At 48.8% G+C, this 14,768-nt stretch overlaps 1 long non-coding RNA gene across 1 annotated transcript in view; it reads left to right on the top strand.

Moving 5' to 3' along the window:
- Positions 1-7,413, top strand: part of LOC139436256 (uncharacterized) — a 34,939-nt gene extending 27,526 nt beyond the window's left edge. The window contains exons 2-3 of the long non-coding RNA XR_011645351.1: positions 6,284-6,376; positions 6,732-7,413. This is a non-coding gene — a long non-coding RNA (uncharacterized lncRNA). The remainder of the gene's footprint in view (positions 1-6,283; positions 6,377-6,731) is intronic.
- The last annotated feature ends 7,355 nt before the right edge of the window (positions 7,414-14,768 follow it).

Raw genomic sequence — 14,768 nt, 5'->3', positions numbered from 1 at the left:
TAGTGCTTCACGGACAATTACGGGACACTGTAGATCCCCCCAGGGCCCACTGGATGGAACGTGAGAGAGTCTGGGCTATGATGTGGTCTATTGACTATGGGGTGCAGTGATGCTCAGAGATGAACTTACCAGGTGCAATGGATGTATCACGATGATGGGAGAGAGTGTTGCTGTGGGGGGAGTGGGGGGCGGGGGCGGTGGGGTTGAATGGGACCTCATATATTTTTTTAATGTAATTAAAAAATAATAATAATAAATAAATATTAAAAAAAAAAAAAAGAAACCATTGCCTAACACAAGGTCCTGAAAAAAAAAAAAAAGTTTACTTAATTTGTCATAGCTAATAAGGAGTAGAACTAGGATATGAACAGAGTTCTAGGTGATTCCCAAAACTGTTTCCTTCCTATTACATCCCACTACCTCGCCTAAACGTCTGTTTATAGATAGATGACCCAAAGTTGAATCAGATTATCATTCAATCTATGTTTCACATAATTATCTGGTATCACCTAATAAATCATAATGAACGTTGAACATATTCACTTCCCCTTGCCTTCATTTGTTTATCAGACAAATATTTTTTAATAACTACCAACTATAATGCCAGGCGCTATTATAAGCATTCAGGACACAGCAATGAAAAGAATGACACAAATCTCTTTCTGTACAGTTCACATTCTAGTGCATGAGGGGTAGGAAATAAATGAACATAATAAGGAAGTAAATTGTATGGTATATTCGACAGTAGAAAGTGACCTGGAGAAAAGAAGTTGAGCAGGGTCAGAAGGATCAGTATCGGGAATGGACAGGGCTGGCTATATATTTAAATGTGGTGGTGACTGAGAAAATGACACATGAGCCAATACTTAGAGGAGGTGACAGAGTGGAAGTCGGCCAGGGAAGGCTCTCCAAGAACACCAGTGGAACTAGAGGGGCATGAGCAGTGTTGGCGGGGAGAGATTGCTGACTTAAAAGTTTGCGATGTGGAGAATAGGCAGAGATGGCCAAAACATCTAACTGATGGTTGGGCATTCACCAAATCCCATGTAGGTAAAGGTTAGCCCTGACTTAGCAAGATCACAATCACGGCCAAAGCTCGCTGTGCAGAGATGAGCCAGTGAGGCACTGGCGGTAAGTTAGATGTGGGGTGTAGGAGCCAAGGGGCAGAGTAGAATGGGAATAAGGAACGGAAACGTGTGGCCTCTGACTTAGGAATCTCCGCTTACAGGCTCAGCCCTACTCTCAGAATTGTTTTCTTTGATTTGATCTCTTTCCTCCACCTCGTTGAAAGATTTCTGTTTAAGAAGCTGAATTTGCCCTTAGAACAGTTAAAATTGCCATCGTCATTCCAATCACATGCTTCCTTCACCATTTCTGCCTTAGTCAAAGTGAGAAGAGTCACACTTCTAAAGCAAGTTGGATGACATTCCATTCTTGATCCTTCTTTCTTAGCTGTAGAGGCCCAACCCTGCTAGCAGCGCCTGGATTTTTTCGTTTGCTTGTTTGTTTAAGTTAGAGGCTCTGACTTGGTGAGACCAAGAGAATAAATATGTCATGTTGTGCAAAAAGTTTCCATTTTTAGTTAAGCATAAAACTTTAAAATTCACTGCAAATAATTTAGAAAAAGAATTTGGGCCTACTTCAGTTTTTACAGTTTTTTTTTTTTTTTGGATTTTCATTCTTTTTTTGTTTTTACAGTTTTTGAGCAATGTTAATAGTTAAATGAAATTCTTTTAATACCCTGTTGATTGGTTCTTATATTCACTGTTTTCTTTCCTTTTTTGCCTGTCTAGTTTCCCTTAAAGAATCAAAGGCAAGATGAATAGAATAATTTTCCAAATAAATGTGAGAATCTCCTTTCATTTATCCCAGCTCTCTCTTCCCCAGCTTGGAGTTTACCGTGTGAAGTAAGGGCTGTCCCCACTCTTAGTAAGTAAGCCGTATGTATGTACTTCTTTGAAGCTCCTTGCCGTCTCACATAAGATATGAATCTTATTTATATTGATTACATACAAATTGAAATACACTTACTGAGCCTCTTTAAATTCAAAGAACCGTGTTGGGAATTGAAATACTGACAGGTCCACCCTCTGACTTCTAGGAGCTCAAAGTCTAGCAGTCATATAACTAGAGGGAATGTTCTAATAGGACACGGGTTGAAAACATGATCTGACTTTTTAACCTACGGCACGGCCAAGCAGAATTAACTGAATGCGACCGGACCATTGAGTTCCTTCCGGCAGTGCTGTTGAGGAACAGGTGAGAGAAGATGTGGGAGACCCTCGCGTCACTGGTCACAAGGCAGCCCGGAGGCCCTGTCGCAGCCCGGAGGCCCTGTCGCTCCGCGGCTTTCTTCGCTCATTCTCATCTTGCACAGTCACTGTTGGGATTCCGCCTTGCAGAAGTATCTTACATATTTGAAAGAATTAAGTATAAATCCAATATGTAAAGTTCCAGATTAAAACAATAATTAGTCAATTACTGGGGATTTATTTTACCAATAGATTCATTACTTGATTACTATAAAAAGCAAGATTTTCTCATGCATTTAAAACTATTATACAATCCATGAACTATTTACAAGTGACACAATTTAGGGGTCCTAGCATCACATTAAGAGGGGTACCGTTGTACCAAGGCTGCAGTACAAACTCCTGACAGCTCTGTGAAGTGAAAAGAAAGCCTTGGGCCTGGGGATTCCATGAAGAGAAAAATCTGTATCACAGAAACCGAAAGGTATTTCATTATACTACTAGGGAGTCATTCTTTCACTTCCTCAAGGGCGCACTGAGGAGAAGGAAAAGGGGCTGTACATTTCCACTGTCCTCCTCCACGAAGGATAGCTTTTAGAAGACACTTTTTAAAATGCCTACTTTCTATGATTGTATTCATGTTTATTTATGTATAAACACATGCAAGGCAGGTATTACGATCTAAGAAGACAGTTTATACATGTATATATCCATATAATTGACAGGTATATGTGTGTGTAAATATGTGTGTGTATATTTATATATATATGTATCCACATATCCATCTTCTATCTATATATTCTATTAGATATATTAGATATATAGATACATAGATATATGTATCCATCTATCCATCTATCTTGTTTCTGTATGTATGCAGCATAAAAACTCTGCTTGAGGTAGTTGCATTTTACACGAAAATCTCCGTTTCTGCTGCTAGCCTTCGAAGAAGGAGATTATCGTTGGCCTCTTTGTTGGGATAGCAGCGCACACTGCCGTGTCACCTTCTCAAAGTCCATCACCTCCTGAAGAGACAAGAACTCTCTAAACGTGTGAGCGGGTGGTCAGCAGGGCTGGCCGGGCCTCTGCGGCGGGGAAGGGGCAGCGCTGGGGCAGGGGGCGCCCGCCGGGCTCCCCCCCACAGGGGACCCGAGCACCGGGGCTAACCCGCCAGGAGTGACAGGAGGGGGCGGGCCCGGGGCGGCGCCCCGCAGGCGGGCAGGGAGGGGGGCGCCCCTGGGGTCCGGCTCTGCAGCCCGGCCTCCCCGCGGCCGCCCCGCGTCCTCTGCACAGCGCCCGCCCAGGCCGCGCGAGGGCCTGCAAGGGCCACGGTGACGCCAAGACAGGTCAGCCAACGTGGGCCACAGCGACCGCCTTATCAAGGGCAGTTCAGAAGAGAAGAGAGACCACCATTCCCACCAGGGGAGCGGGCCCGGTGCCCGAGAGAGCGGAGGCGGGAGGCGGTCCCTCGGGCCCTCCGCCCCCTCAGCGGCAGGCGGCGGAGCCTCCGCGCCTAGTGGCCCACAAGCCCTCAGCGCCACCGCCGCCCTCGTCCTTCCTCAGGCAGCTCTCCCAGGCCCTGAGGCCACCTCCTGAGATGCGATTTCGTGGCCTCGGGAGTGTTTGGCAGCCGCGAGGCGCTTGGCTGAGGCCTGAAGCATATGGCTTGGGAGAGTGTGACTCATTATTTTCTGATGGTGTTTACAACCTAAGCCATCCCTTCAGATCCAAATTAGCACGCTCCTGAGGCGGTGTCTTCCTGCCACCAACTCAGGGCTGGCTGCCAGCGCTGTACCTGTTTGCACAGTCCTGAGCCTCGGTGACGCCTGGGCCGCCTCGCCGTGCCTTTTGCCAAGGCCTCCTGACCTCTTGTTAACCCACCTGTGTGCGTTGGTCACCTCCACCCACCCATTGCCACTCCCCATCCCACCTACTCGGGGACGCACTGCCTCACACCCTAGGCTCTACCTAAGCACCTAACAATGGGAAGCACACAGCCTCCTGGATGCCAACCAACTTTCCTCTTGCTCCAGTTTGCTTTAGGTTTTTTTAGGAGGTACTGGGCATTGAACCTGGGACCCAGTACATGGGAAGCAGGTGCTCAACCACTGAGCTCCACCTGCTCCACTCCAGCTTGCTTTATCTTTTTTTTTTTTAAAGATTTCTTTCTCTCTCTCTCCCTCTCTCTCTTTCTCCTTTCCCCTTCCCTCCTCCTGCCCTACTGTTTTTGCTGTCTGTGTTGTCTTCTCATTTTCTCTCCTCTAGGATTCACTGGGATTCGATCCTGGAGACTCCTGATGGGAGAGAGGGTCCCTCTCAATTGTGCCACCTCAGTTCCTGGTTTCTGCTGCAGTTCACCTTGACCCTCCCCTTCATCCCTCTTTTGTTGCGTCATCTTGCTGCGTGACTCACTTGCGCAGGCACTGGCCCACCATGCGGGCACTTGTGCAGGCGCTCGAGCGGGCACTGGATCACTGCATGGGCACTTGCACCCGCCACACGGGCACTGGCTCTCCACACAGGCATGCTTTCTCTTCTTCTTTTTTCACCAGGAGGACCCAGGGATCAAACCCAGGTCCTCCCCTATGGTAGGGGGAAGCTCTGTCACTTGAGCCACATCTGCCTCCCCAGCTTGCTGTAAATTGACCAATCCTTGACCCCCACGGAACCCCAACAAACCCCGCTGGATTAAAATAAAGGCACAAGCCACGGGCCCCTCCTGTTGCCTGTGTGTGCTTCCCATCTGCTGGAGGAGCAGCTTGGGTGGGTCAGGCTTCCCGCCACCCCTCATGGCACCCCCACTCCCCACCCCGGGACTTGTGGGAAATAAATGACCTCATTTCAGGTCTTCCTGTCTTTGTCTCTCCTTGTGTCACATCTGACCTCCACCTGACTCAAAGTCAAGCTCAAGCATAATCCATTCTCAACCCCCACTATGTCACGGGCTGGACTGCAGCTGCAGGTGCACTGTTTTGCACTGTATTTCTTCCTCTCCCGTGATGCAGTTTTACTTTCATTGATTAAAATGACTAAATGATAAAAAGTGCAGGCATTGTGCATCATGCTGATCTGGAATCAAATCCCAGCTCCCCTACTTCATAAACGGGAATCACAGACCACCCATTGCACAGGGTTATTGTGAGGGCTAAATTAGGTCGTGTACATAAACTGCTCCTCCCAGAGCCTGGCTTGATCCACCTTCGTGAGAGCTGGGTGGTGGGAAAGTATGTTTCTGTCAGTTTATTTCAATAGCTCGGCCGGAGGCCCTCTCTCTGACTCAGAATCTTCTAGACTCGGAGGAAGATGCTGCTAGTGAGATTCTGAAAGGTGGACCTTGCTGGGGGGGAAGGTGGGCCTTGGACAGCGAGGGCTTTGATTCGATTCTGGCTGCAAATTTGGTGAGCCTTTTTGTATGCGGTGGCAAAACATTTGGTCAGACTGTGCCCTGCTGTTCTTTGCGATACAGACCATGTGCCGTAGGAGCTTTAGTATTAAGATAAATGGTATGAAAAGTTCAGAACCACAGGATGTTTTGCTGAAGGAGAGGTCTGAAGTCAGACCGGAGCTAGGCCCAGGGGCTCAGGAGGACCCGCTATTCAGGCCTCCAAATTTTCCTCAGTTGATCCTGCTTGACGTTCCATGGCCAGGGAAGACATGTTTGTTTATACATACATATGTATATATGTTAATCCCATTTCTGACAATGAGATATATGATGTGAGGAATAGAGTTTAAGGAATTCTAAACTGAATTCTAGGCTAGAAAAGCAACGTCTATGTACCATGTGAATCATTCCACTGTCTTTTGATGTTTTATGATTTCTGTTCTTGCATTCTGAGAAATTACAAGGAAGAAATCCTCTCAGACCCAGCGCTCCTGCAAGCTCCAAGCAGACCTAATTCTGGAATGCCTGACATGGAAAGCACTGACATTGGATTTTCTCAAACCAAGGAGGCTGAAAGACTCAGCATAAAGAATGATTACTCTCTTTCTAGATTTTGTAACTCTCCACCCCTCTCCCATCTATTTAGAAAGAAAACAAAAGATGGTGAAAGACAATGGAACAACCCGCCCACCCCAGCTGCATCACCCTGTGGCTTCCCGTGTGTCTCGCTTCCACAGAGGTGAGAGGGCTATGGAGGTTTATAGGCTATATCTGGCTCACAGGCCAAATCTGTTTGGTCCAGTGTCTTAAAGGATTTTCTAATGACTTGTTGTTGAGCCAATGGGTCAGAGACCGCCAGGAACACGTCTGCAGAAAAAACATGAGGCTCCTTTCTATTCCTGCAGCAGGGATGAGCTCACCCTGGGGAAAGAGCAGGGGCATCTTGGCATCGGTCGTTGAAAGGGTCTCCTAGGTTCTGGGCTTGCGTTAGAGGACCCTGAGGAGGGACTGGGGAGCAGGGACCAGTTTTGGGGTGTGGACTGGTAAGAAACCAGGACCCAAGTCCGTAACGGGGTGTCTTGATTTTCCTTCAGGAAGCAGGAGCACTAAAGCAGCTCTGGTTGTATAATTGGAAAAGAAGCAGAATCCACTTGGAGACAGATGATCTTGGTCAGAAGAGGGGGACGTGCAGTCAGTTTTGTGCCATGGAGTACCCTTATCTCTATCTTGTTCTGAGTATTGTTTGTGATCCTTTGGGAACATTGCGGTCTCGTTGCCAGCAGGACCATTTTTTCACTTTCTCATTACCGATATTCAAAAACCAGGAGACTTTTGCCAAAAATCTGACCTTACTTTGTCTTGAAAAAAACTGAAATATTGGGCGAGGCTACGCTTCCGTTTCCAGGTGACACTAACCGGCTACCTCATTTCCGGTTTGCCACACTACCTGCCCATGCCCCCTGCCTCCATTTCTTATTATCTTCTACCAAGCATACTTTATTCTTTTACATTATCTGCCTGGCCTCTATAGACATGCATTGCAATCCCAGGTATAAATGATTACTTAACCTGACATTTCCAAGAGATTAGGCCATTTCCAGTTATTGAAAAGATTTAATTCTCTTTTTTTCCCCCATAGGTACAGAAATGAAGCATTTGCCATCATTTAAGTAAAGTGCAGTGCATTAAGTTCTGGTCTTCCTTACTTTTGGGAAAATAAAAGGAAAACCACAAAGCATCTCATATATCATAATTGGATTGATGGCTCAGTCTCTAAATGGCTCATAGCTGATTGATGTTGGAATTAAAAAATGGTAGTTTATAACACACCTTGTCTATTTCTTGCTATACTTCACCTCAAAACCTTGTGTGCGGCGGCTTGCTCGGTCGGTAGAGGTGGGGTCTGGCTGCGGACGAGGGGTCGGTCCAGCTCTGGACGAGGGGTCGGTCCCGCTTGGGACGAGGGGTCGGTCCGGCAGCAGACGAGGGATCGGTCTCACAAGGGATTGCGCGGTTCGGCTGACGGGGTCGCCCGGCGAAGCCGGCGACGAAGGGGTCGCCCGGAGAAGCAGGCGACGAAGGGGTCGCCCGGCGAAGCCGGCGACGAAGGGGTCGCCTGGAGAAGCAGGCGACGAACTGGGGACAAGGGAGGCCAGGCCCTTGTCGGGGGCTCTCAGGACTGGAGGGCGCACGGCAGAAGAACTACCGCGGAGACAAGGTAAACACGCAAGTCCACTTTACTGAGGGAGAGGCAACAGTTTTATAGGGGCTGGGGAAGGCTGATTGGTCGAAGCCACGCCCTGTTCTGATTGGTTGCCGGCGAAAGGTCAGTGGGCGGTACTGGACGGGGGAGGGGTGGTGGTTAGGGATTGGCTGTCGCTGTTGCTGGGGGAAGGGGCAGGGTTTAGGGATTGGTGGCTGCTGTTGCTGGGGTGGAGGGCAGACTTGAGTTTCCCGCCCACGCCTGGCTGTTGCTGCTGTCGGGGGAAGGGAAAAGGGCGGGCTGGATTTTTCCGCCCACACCTGGCTGTTGCTGCTGTCGGGGGAGGGGAAAAGGGCAGACTGGAATTTTCTGCCCTGCGCCTGCGCAGGGAGAAGGAAGAAGAAGGGTGCCGCCCCACAAGGCATCGGGTGGCGCCATCTGGGAGGAGGGGTGGCCGCGGAAGCATGGCTGCTGAGAAGGGGAGGCCCGAGGGCACTCTGCGCCCATGCCGAGCTTCCTTCAGGGGTGGCGGTGAGTCCGACCAACCACCCTATTATGGGGGCAGCGGAATTAGGCCTACCGCGGCCGCTCCCCTGCCAGGCCAGCAAACCACACTTCAGCCCGAGGGGTGACCGCATTTCCCCCTTCTTTTCAAATAAGGGCCAGGATGGCAGCAGCAACAAGTAGCTGAGGCCCAAGAGGCAGTAAGCAATGAGGGAAGCGGGGCTGAAGAGGGAGGTGAGTATGACGGGGATACAAATGTACAATTTGGGGGGCAGTATCTTGCCATTGCAAGCAAGGGTAGCCAATGTCCAATTCTTGTTGATCTCGGTGGCTATAAGGTCCATCTGCTTGTTAAAAGTCCAGGATGACAGCGCGTTACAGGTAGTTGATCTCTTCTTGGCGGCGAAGAGCGGTAGAGGCAGACTGTGTGATGGTCTGGAGGATCGCAGCGGTGAGGACAAGTCGCGTCAGGGCACAAGCGACGGTGGTGGCGGCAGCGTCGGGAGTGGTGGAGATGTAGGCGAGGACAATAAGAAGGCCAAAGTCTTCACGGGTGCGAGAGAGGCCGATGTTAATGGGGCGGGCCGACATGAGGCGGCCCAATCTGCAACGCAGTAGGGGTTCAAGTGAAAAAAGGAAGGGGGCGGGGGATGAGAAAGGACGCTTTGGATGGCTGAGAAGAGGAGTGAGGTCGAGACAGGAGGAAGCTCCGCAGAAGTATGGGGAGCTGTTAAAAGCAGAAACATTATTAGATGCTAGAAAGCAGGCCGCAGGCCGGGGAAAGCAGGTTGCGGGCCGTTTCGCGGGGCTGGAGCTGCTTGAGAGCGATGGCGGCATGGGGGGCCGTGGTTACAATCTTCTGGGGTGGTAGTGGCTAGACAGATGGCGGAAAATATTATCAAGAAAGCAAAGGTTATGAGAAAGAAATAGAGTATTAAAGGCTGTGGGGGAAGTGAGAAGATCATTTAGAGGATAGGGTTGAGAATGGTATGTTTAAGACAGAAGCTTTGTGGTTTGTAGGAGACTGCTTTATAAACGAAGGAGAATGAGGGCAGTAAATATAGTAATGATAGATAGGAAGATGACAGTGAGGAGGAGTCTTTGTTTAAGGTTCCAATCGTCCGGCGCAACAGTGGCTAGGCCTATAGCGAGGGGTGTTGCTAAATAGACAATGGCTGCAAAGACAAAATCATCTTCTGTTTCCTCAAAAATAACTTTTCTTTAAATACTTAGTAGCATGCAATATTAGAAACCGTTTCCTAAAAGCAAGTTGGTAGGGGAGCTTGGTTGCTGTTAATCTTTCCTGTTATAAAATTACCTTTTATTATTATTATCATCAATTTAGTTTTATATATATATTTAAGAATGACCTTTTGGAATTAGCCATTTAATACCTTAATGTAAACTATTGAAGATAAATTTTATCTTTACAGAACACATTCCCCCACGTAAAGTTATCACAATACCTTTTACACTTGCCGCATGCAAATTAAGTTTCAAGAGTTTATGAAAAATTAGCCATCTTACTTTAGGACAAAATACGTCTTTTTGCAAAACTTATTACATTTCCGTTAGCATTTTTACAAACTTTTAACCTTTTTAATATTCATATAAGTTTTACATTCTTCATATTATCCTGTGAAGAAAAATAAGTTATTCATTTTAATCTAGGCAAGAACAACTTTTTATGAAGACGTACAGTTAATTTTGTTAATTAAGACTTACAATTTTTTTTTTAAATTGTAGATATCTTATTAACATTTAAACTTATGTATTAATATAATAAACTTAAGTATTAATATAAGCGCTTATTTAATTTTTGGCCATTTGAATAGAGCTCTTTTAAAGATTTCTAGTAATTTATATTTACCATCCGGAGGTATCACAATATACGTTGACATTGAACGAACAGACAGACAAACACAGAACAATTACAACACATTAACAGAAATATATAATTTATTTACAGTTGACTCATAATTCTTACTTTCTTGGTATAGCTGCTTTTAAATCTTTTTTTATATAGCATATCATAGATTATACCCTTCAAGATTTTTTCTGGACTTTATGTTGCCTGTAATAAGCCAGGAGGGAATCTTTTACCTTCCTGCTCCACAGCAAAAGTGACCCTATCTATAAGGCGAGTATAGGTGTCCGGGTCCCAAAGCTGACACGTGGTAAGCCACGGATTAAAGGGGAGAAGAAGGTCCCAGTACACTTGAAGCTGTTTCAAAGAGATCTTACACCGGTGAGTGTCTAGGAGACCGGCAAGAGCCCGAACTTGTGGGGCTTGCTTAGCAGATAGGATGTTACCCATTGCTAATGGCCTTTTGGAGCCGATAAGAAAAGGGGCCCTTACCTTGAGAGCGCGGCGATGGGAGCCGAGGTGCGCGGTGAGACGAGGGGTCGGAGCCGGTGGGGCTCCGACGGTGGTCGCGGGCCAAGAGAAGGCCCCGACGAGGGGAGGGCGGGACGACGAGCAGTGGAGCAAGGCAAAGGGGAGCAAGCGCAGAAGGGAGGAGGCAGAGGTGAAGGCAGGGGTGGAGGTGCTCAGGCACGTGCTCCTGAGAGTTTTATTGGCGCCTCTTAATCATAGCGGGTCGGTATAAGCCCCCGACATGGAAGGAGAAAGCCATCCAGCGATTCTCCCAGACCGCCATGGATCGTATGAGGTCGCCAAGGTTCAGGAGCAGCAATGCAGAGCGAAAAGATAGGGGTGAGAAGAGAGGAGAGCGTAGGGCTATGGTAGGGTTACTTCAGACGTGCAAGCGCGTGCTCCCGAGAAATCCAAGGCTCCTCTTAATCATAGCGGGTCGGTATAAGCCCCCGACATGGAAGGAGAAAGCCATCCAGCGATTCTCCCAGACCGCCGTGGATCGTATGAGGTAGCCAAGGCTCAGGTAGCAGCAATGTTGCACGAGAGAAGTCCCAAGGTGAGAAGAGAGGAAGGCGTAGGGCTGTGGTAGGATTACTTCAGACGTGCAAGCGCGTGCTCCCGAGAAATCCAAGGCTCCTCTTAATCATAGCGGGTCGGTATAAACCCCCGACATGGAAGGAGAAAGCCATCCAGCGATTCTCCCAGACCGCCGTGGATCGTATGAGGTAGCCAAGGCTCAGGTAGCAGCAATGTTGCACGAGAGAAGTCCCACGGTGAGAAGAGAGGAGGGGGGGCGCCAGGTTATGGAGTGAGGCTGTGGTGGGGTTGCCTTGCCCCACGTTGTGCTGTGGTGGGGTTGCTTTGCCCCACGTTGGGCGCCAGCTGCGGCGGCTTGCTCGGTCGGTAGCGGTGGGGGTGCTCGAGCCCCACGTTGGGCGCCAGCTGCGGCGGCTTGCTCGGTCGGTAGAGGTGGGGTCTGGCTGCGGACGAGGGGTCGGTCCAGCTCTGGACGAGGGGTCAGTCCCGCTTGGGACGAGGGGTCGGTCCGGCAGCAGACGAGGGATCGGTCTCACAAGGGATTGCGCGGTTCGGCTGACGGGGTCGCCCGGCGAAGCCGGCGACGAAGGGGTCGCCCGGAGAAGCAGGCGACGAAGGGGTCGCCCGGCGAAGCCGGCGACGAAGGGGTCGCCTGGAGAAGCAGGCGACGAACTGGGGACAAGGGAGGCCAGGCCCTTGTCGGGGGCTCTCAGGACTGGAGGGCGCACGGCAGAAGAACTACCGCGGAGACAAGGTAAACACGCAAGTCCACTTTACTGAGGGAGAGGCAACAGTTTTATAGGGGCTGGGGAAGGCTGATTGGTCGAAGCCACGCCCTGTTCTGATTGGTTGCCGGCGAAAGGTCAGTGGGCGGTACTGGACGGGGGAGGGGTGGTGGTTAGGGATTGGCTGTCGCTGTTGCTGGGGGAAGGGGCAGGGTTTAGGGATTGGTGGCTGCTGTTGCTGGGGTGGAGGGCAGACTTGAGTTTCCCGCCCACGCCTGGCTGTTGCTGCTGTCGGGGGAAGGGAAAAGGGCGGGCTGGATTTTTCCGCCCACACCTGGCTGTTGCTGCTGTCGGGGGAGGGGAAAAGGGCAGACTGGAATTTTCTGCCCTGCGCCTGCGCAGGGAGAAGGAAGAAGAAGGGTGCCGCCCCACAAGGCATCGGGTGGCGCCATCTGGGAGGAGGGGTGGCCGCGGAAGCATGGCTGCTGAGAAGGGGAGGCCCGAGGGCACTCTGCGCCCATGCCGAGCTTCCTTCAGGGGTGGCGGTGAGTCCGACCAACCACCCTATTATGGGGGCAGCGGAATTAGGCCTACCGCGGCCGCTCCCCTGCCAGGCCAGCAAACCACACTTCAGCCCGAGGGGTGACCGCACTTGTGTATCAGTAGGACTTGGTAGTACAAGTGACAAAATAATCTCACTCGTATCGGCGTACACAAAAAATAATTTATTGACTCACATAACTGAAAAGTCAAGGGCAAGATGGGTCAGTGCCTTGATCCAGGCACATAGTAGGGCCACCACTGACAGTCTTCTCCAGTTCTAAAGTCTGGTCTCCTCTTTGTTGGTTTCATTCCCAAAGCTCTGCATGGAAACAGCACAGGGCCCAGGGACTACATCCTCACACGCTTCAATACAGTGGAAGGAAGGGCTTCTCTTCTCCCGAGAGGGAAATGAAAGTTCTTGTCGGCATACCATTGGCCCACGTAGGGCCTGATGTTCCCCCTAATAAACTACAGTGCAGGGAATAATAGTGTGGCTCTCAGCAGAAAACCTGGTGTACTGGTAATAGAGAAAACGTGAATGGGAGAAGGATACCACAAACCACAAGTGCTTAGGAGACTCAAACAATAAATGTCTACTGCAGCTTGAGAGGGTCACTGCTTGTCCAGGGGCTGAGCCTCACCGTGGTAGGCTCAGAAACCCTAATCTCAGGGGGATTGGGTCATGAGCTCTCAGTCCACATACACCAATTGGAAACACTTTGTACAATCACTTCAGACTTCCTGGGAAGCAGACGCTGGGAGGGACCTTTGCATGTGGGAAAATTACTGCGGCGTTCTCTTAGCATCAACTTTTGTGGGGAATGAAGGAAGCACGAGTGCAGAAACAGAAATGTTTGAATGTGACACAGATGCACAAAAGGTTTCAACTGATGCTACAGGTTGCTCTGGAGTTAAGATGGTCCTTTATGCATGGGGACAGGGTTTTATGCTCTTCTCTTGGCTGCAGACTGCCCAGGGAATGTGGCATGACCTCGGGCATGGTAGCTTTTCAGATATGGGGAAATCCAAAGGAATGACTTGGCTGAGAGCTGCCAGATTCTAACACTACCAGCAGCCAAGAGAATGACTGCTTCAGTCTTGGTGGCATACCATGGCATCCGCCATGATCACGAATGACTGCCCACAGACATAGCTGGTATGGGAAAACAAATACTTAGGCTAGCTCATCAAAGCATCCTATTCAGAGAACCAGCGTCTTCTTGGGAAATGCAATAACTATCAAAAAGCGGCTTGGTGGACAAAGCAGTAGAGGACAAAGTGGTGTGAAAGATGATTTTAAAAAGAGCTTTCACTTCGGTCACAGAAGTAATCTGCCCATCACTAACCCAGGAAACTCACATCTATTGGCCGGCAATCAGACCATTCCCTTCCCATGCAGTCCTGGGATCACGTGGGCTTTAACTAGTCTTCTTTTTACCAGTCACCCCAAACTTCCATCTTTACAAAACATTTTAATGACAAATTTCTTCTAATATCTAGTAGTATGGCTTACTCTTCCATGAGTTAGAGTTAACTGACTACCCTCCTCTTTGGGAAGACAACTGAGGGGGCTCTTTTCAAAGCTTTAAGAAGCACCTCCCCTTTCATTGAGCAGCACTGACCAATTTTATCTCACTTGGGCTGTTAATTCACCCATTCGTGTAAATTCCTTTTTTTTTTTTTTTCCTAGCCAGGACAGTCCTGCCTGTCCTCCCAGGCAGGTGATTTAGTCAAACTATTTAACCTTTCAGGTTCTCAATTTTCTCACCTGTAGAATGAGACGTTGCAATAGATCATCTCTGAGTTGCCTTCTAGCCCTAACATTCTGCTTTTCTCTCATAATAATAACATAAGAAGAAGAAAAGAAAACAAATCCAGTGATCCATACAATATATTTAAACAACTATTTCAATGTTCTGTCAGTCAGGGGCCAATCAGGAGACAGATGTGAAATCCAAATCTGTAGCAAGTGCATTCATAGCAATAACGATATAGAAACACAGGGTCCTGGGAAAATAGCTGTAATTGGATCACTTGCCTGCTTAGAAGTTTAAGGCAGATACTACTTGTGCATTTCTCATGCAATCTCTTTAATTCTATTGGAAATAAATCTGATCCAGAAAACAGATGCAATGTATTACAGGTCTTTCTGCAGGTAAAGCCACTGACAATTCATAGAAAGAGATGGTTAGGAATCGGGAGACCTAAGTTCTAGTTTTCCTCAGCCTTGCTCTCATTTGCT

Source organism: Dasypus novemcinctus, chromosome 13 (genome assembly GCF_030445035.2).
Source record: "Dasypus novemcinctus isolate mDasNov1 chromosome 13, mDasNov1.1.hap2, whole genome shotgun sequence".
In the NCBI taxonomy this organism is placed as follows: Eukaryota; Metazoa; Chordata; class Mammalia; order Cingulata; family Dasypodidae; genus Dasypus; species Dasypus novemcinctus.
The sequence above is the reverse complement of the archived record's forward strand: the minus strand, read 5'-3'. Positions and strand labels throughout refer to the sequence as shown.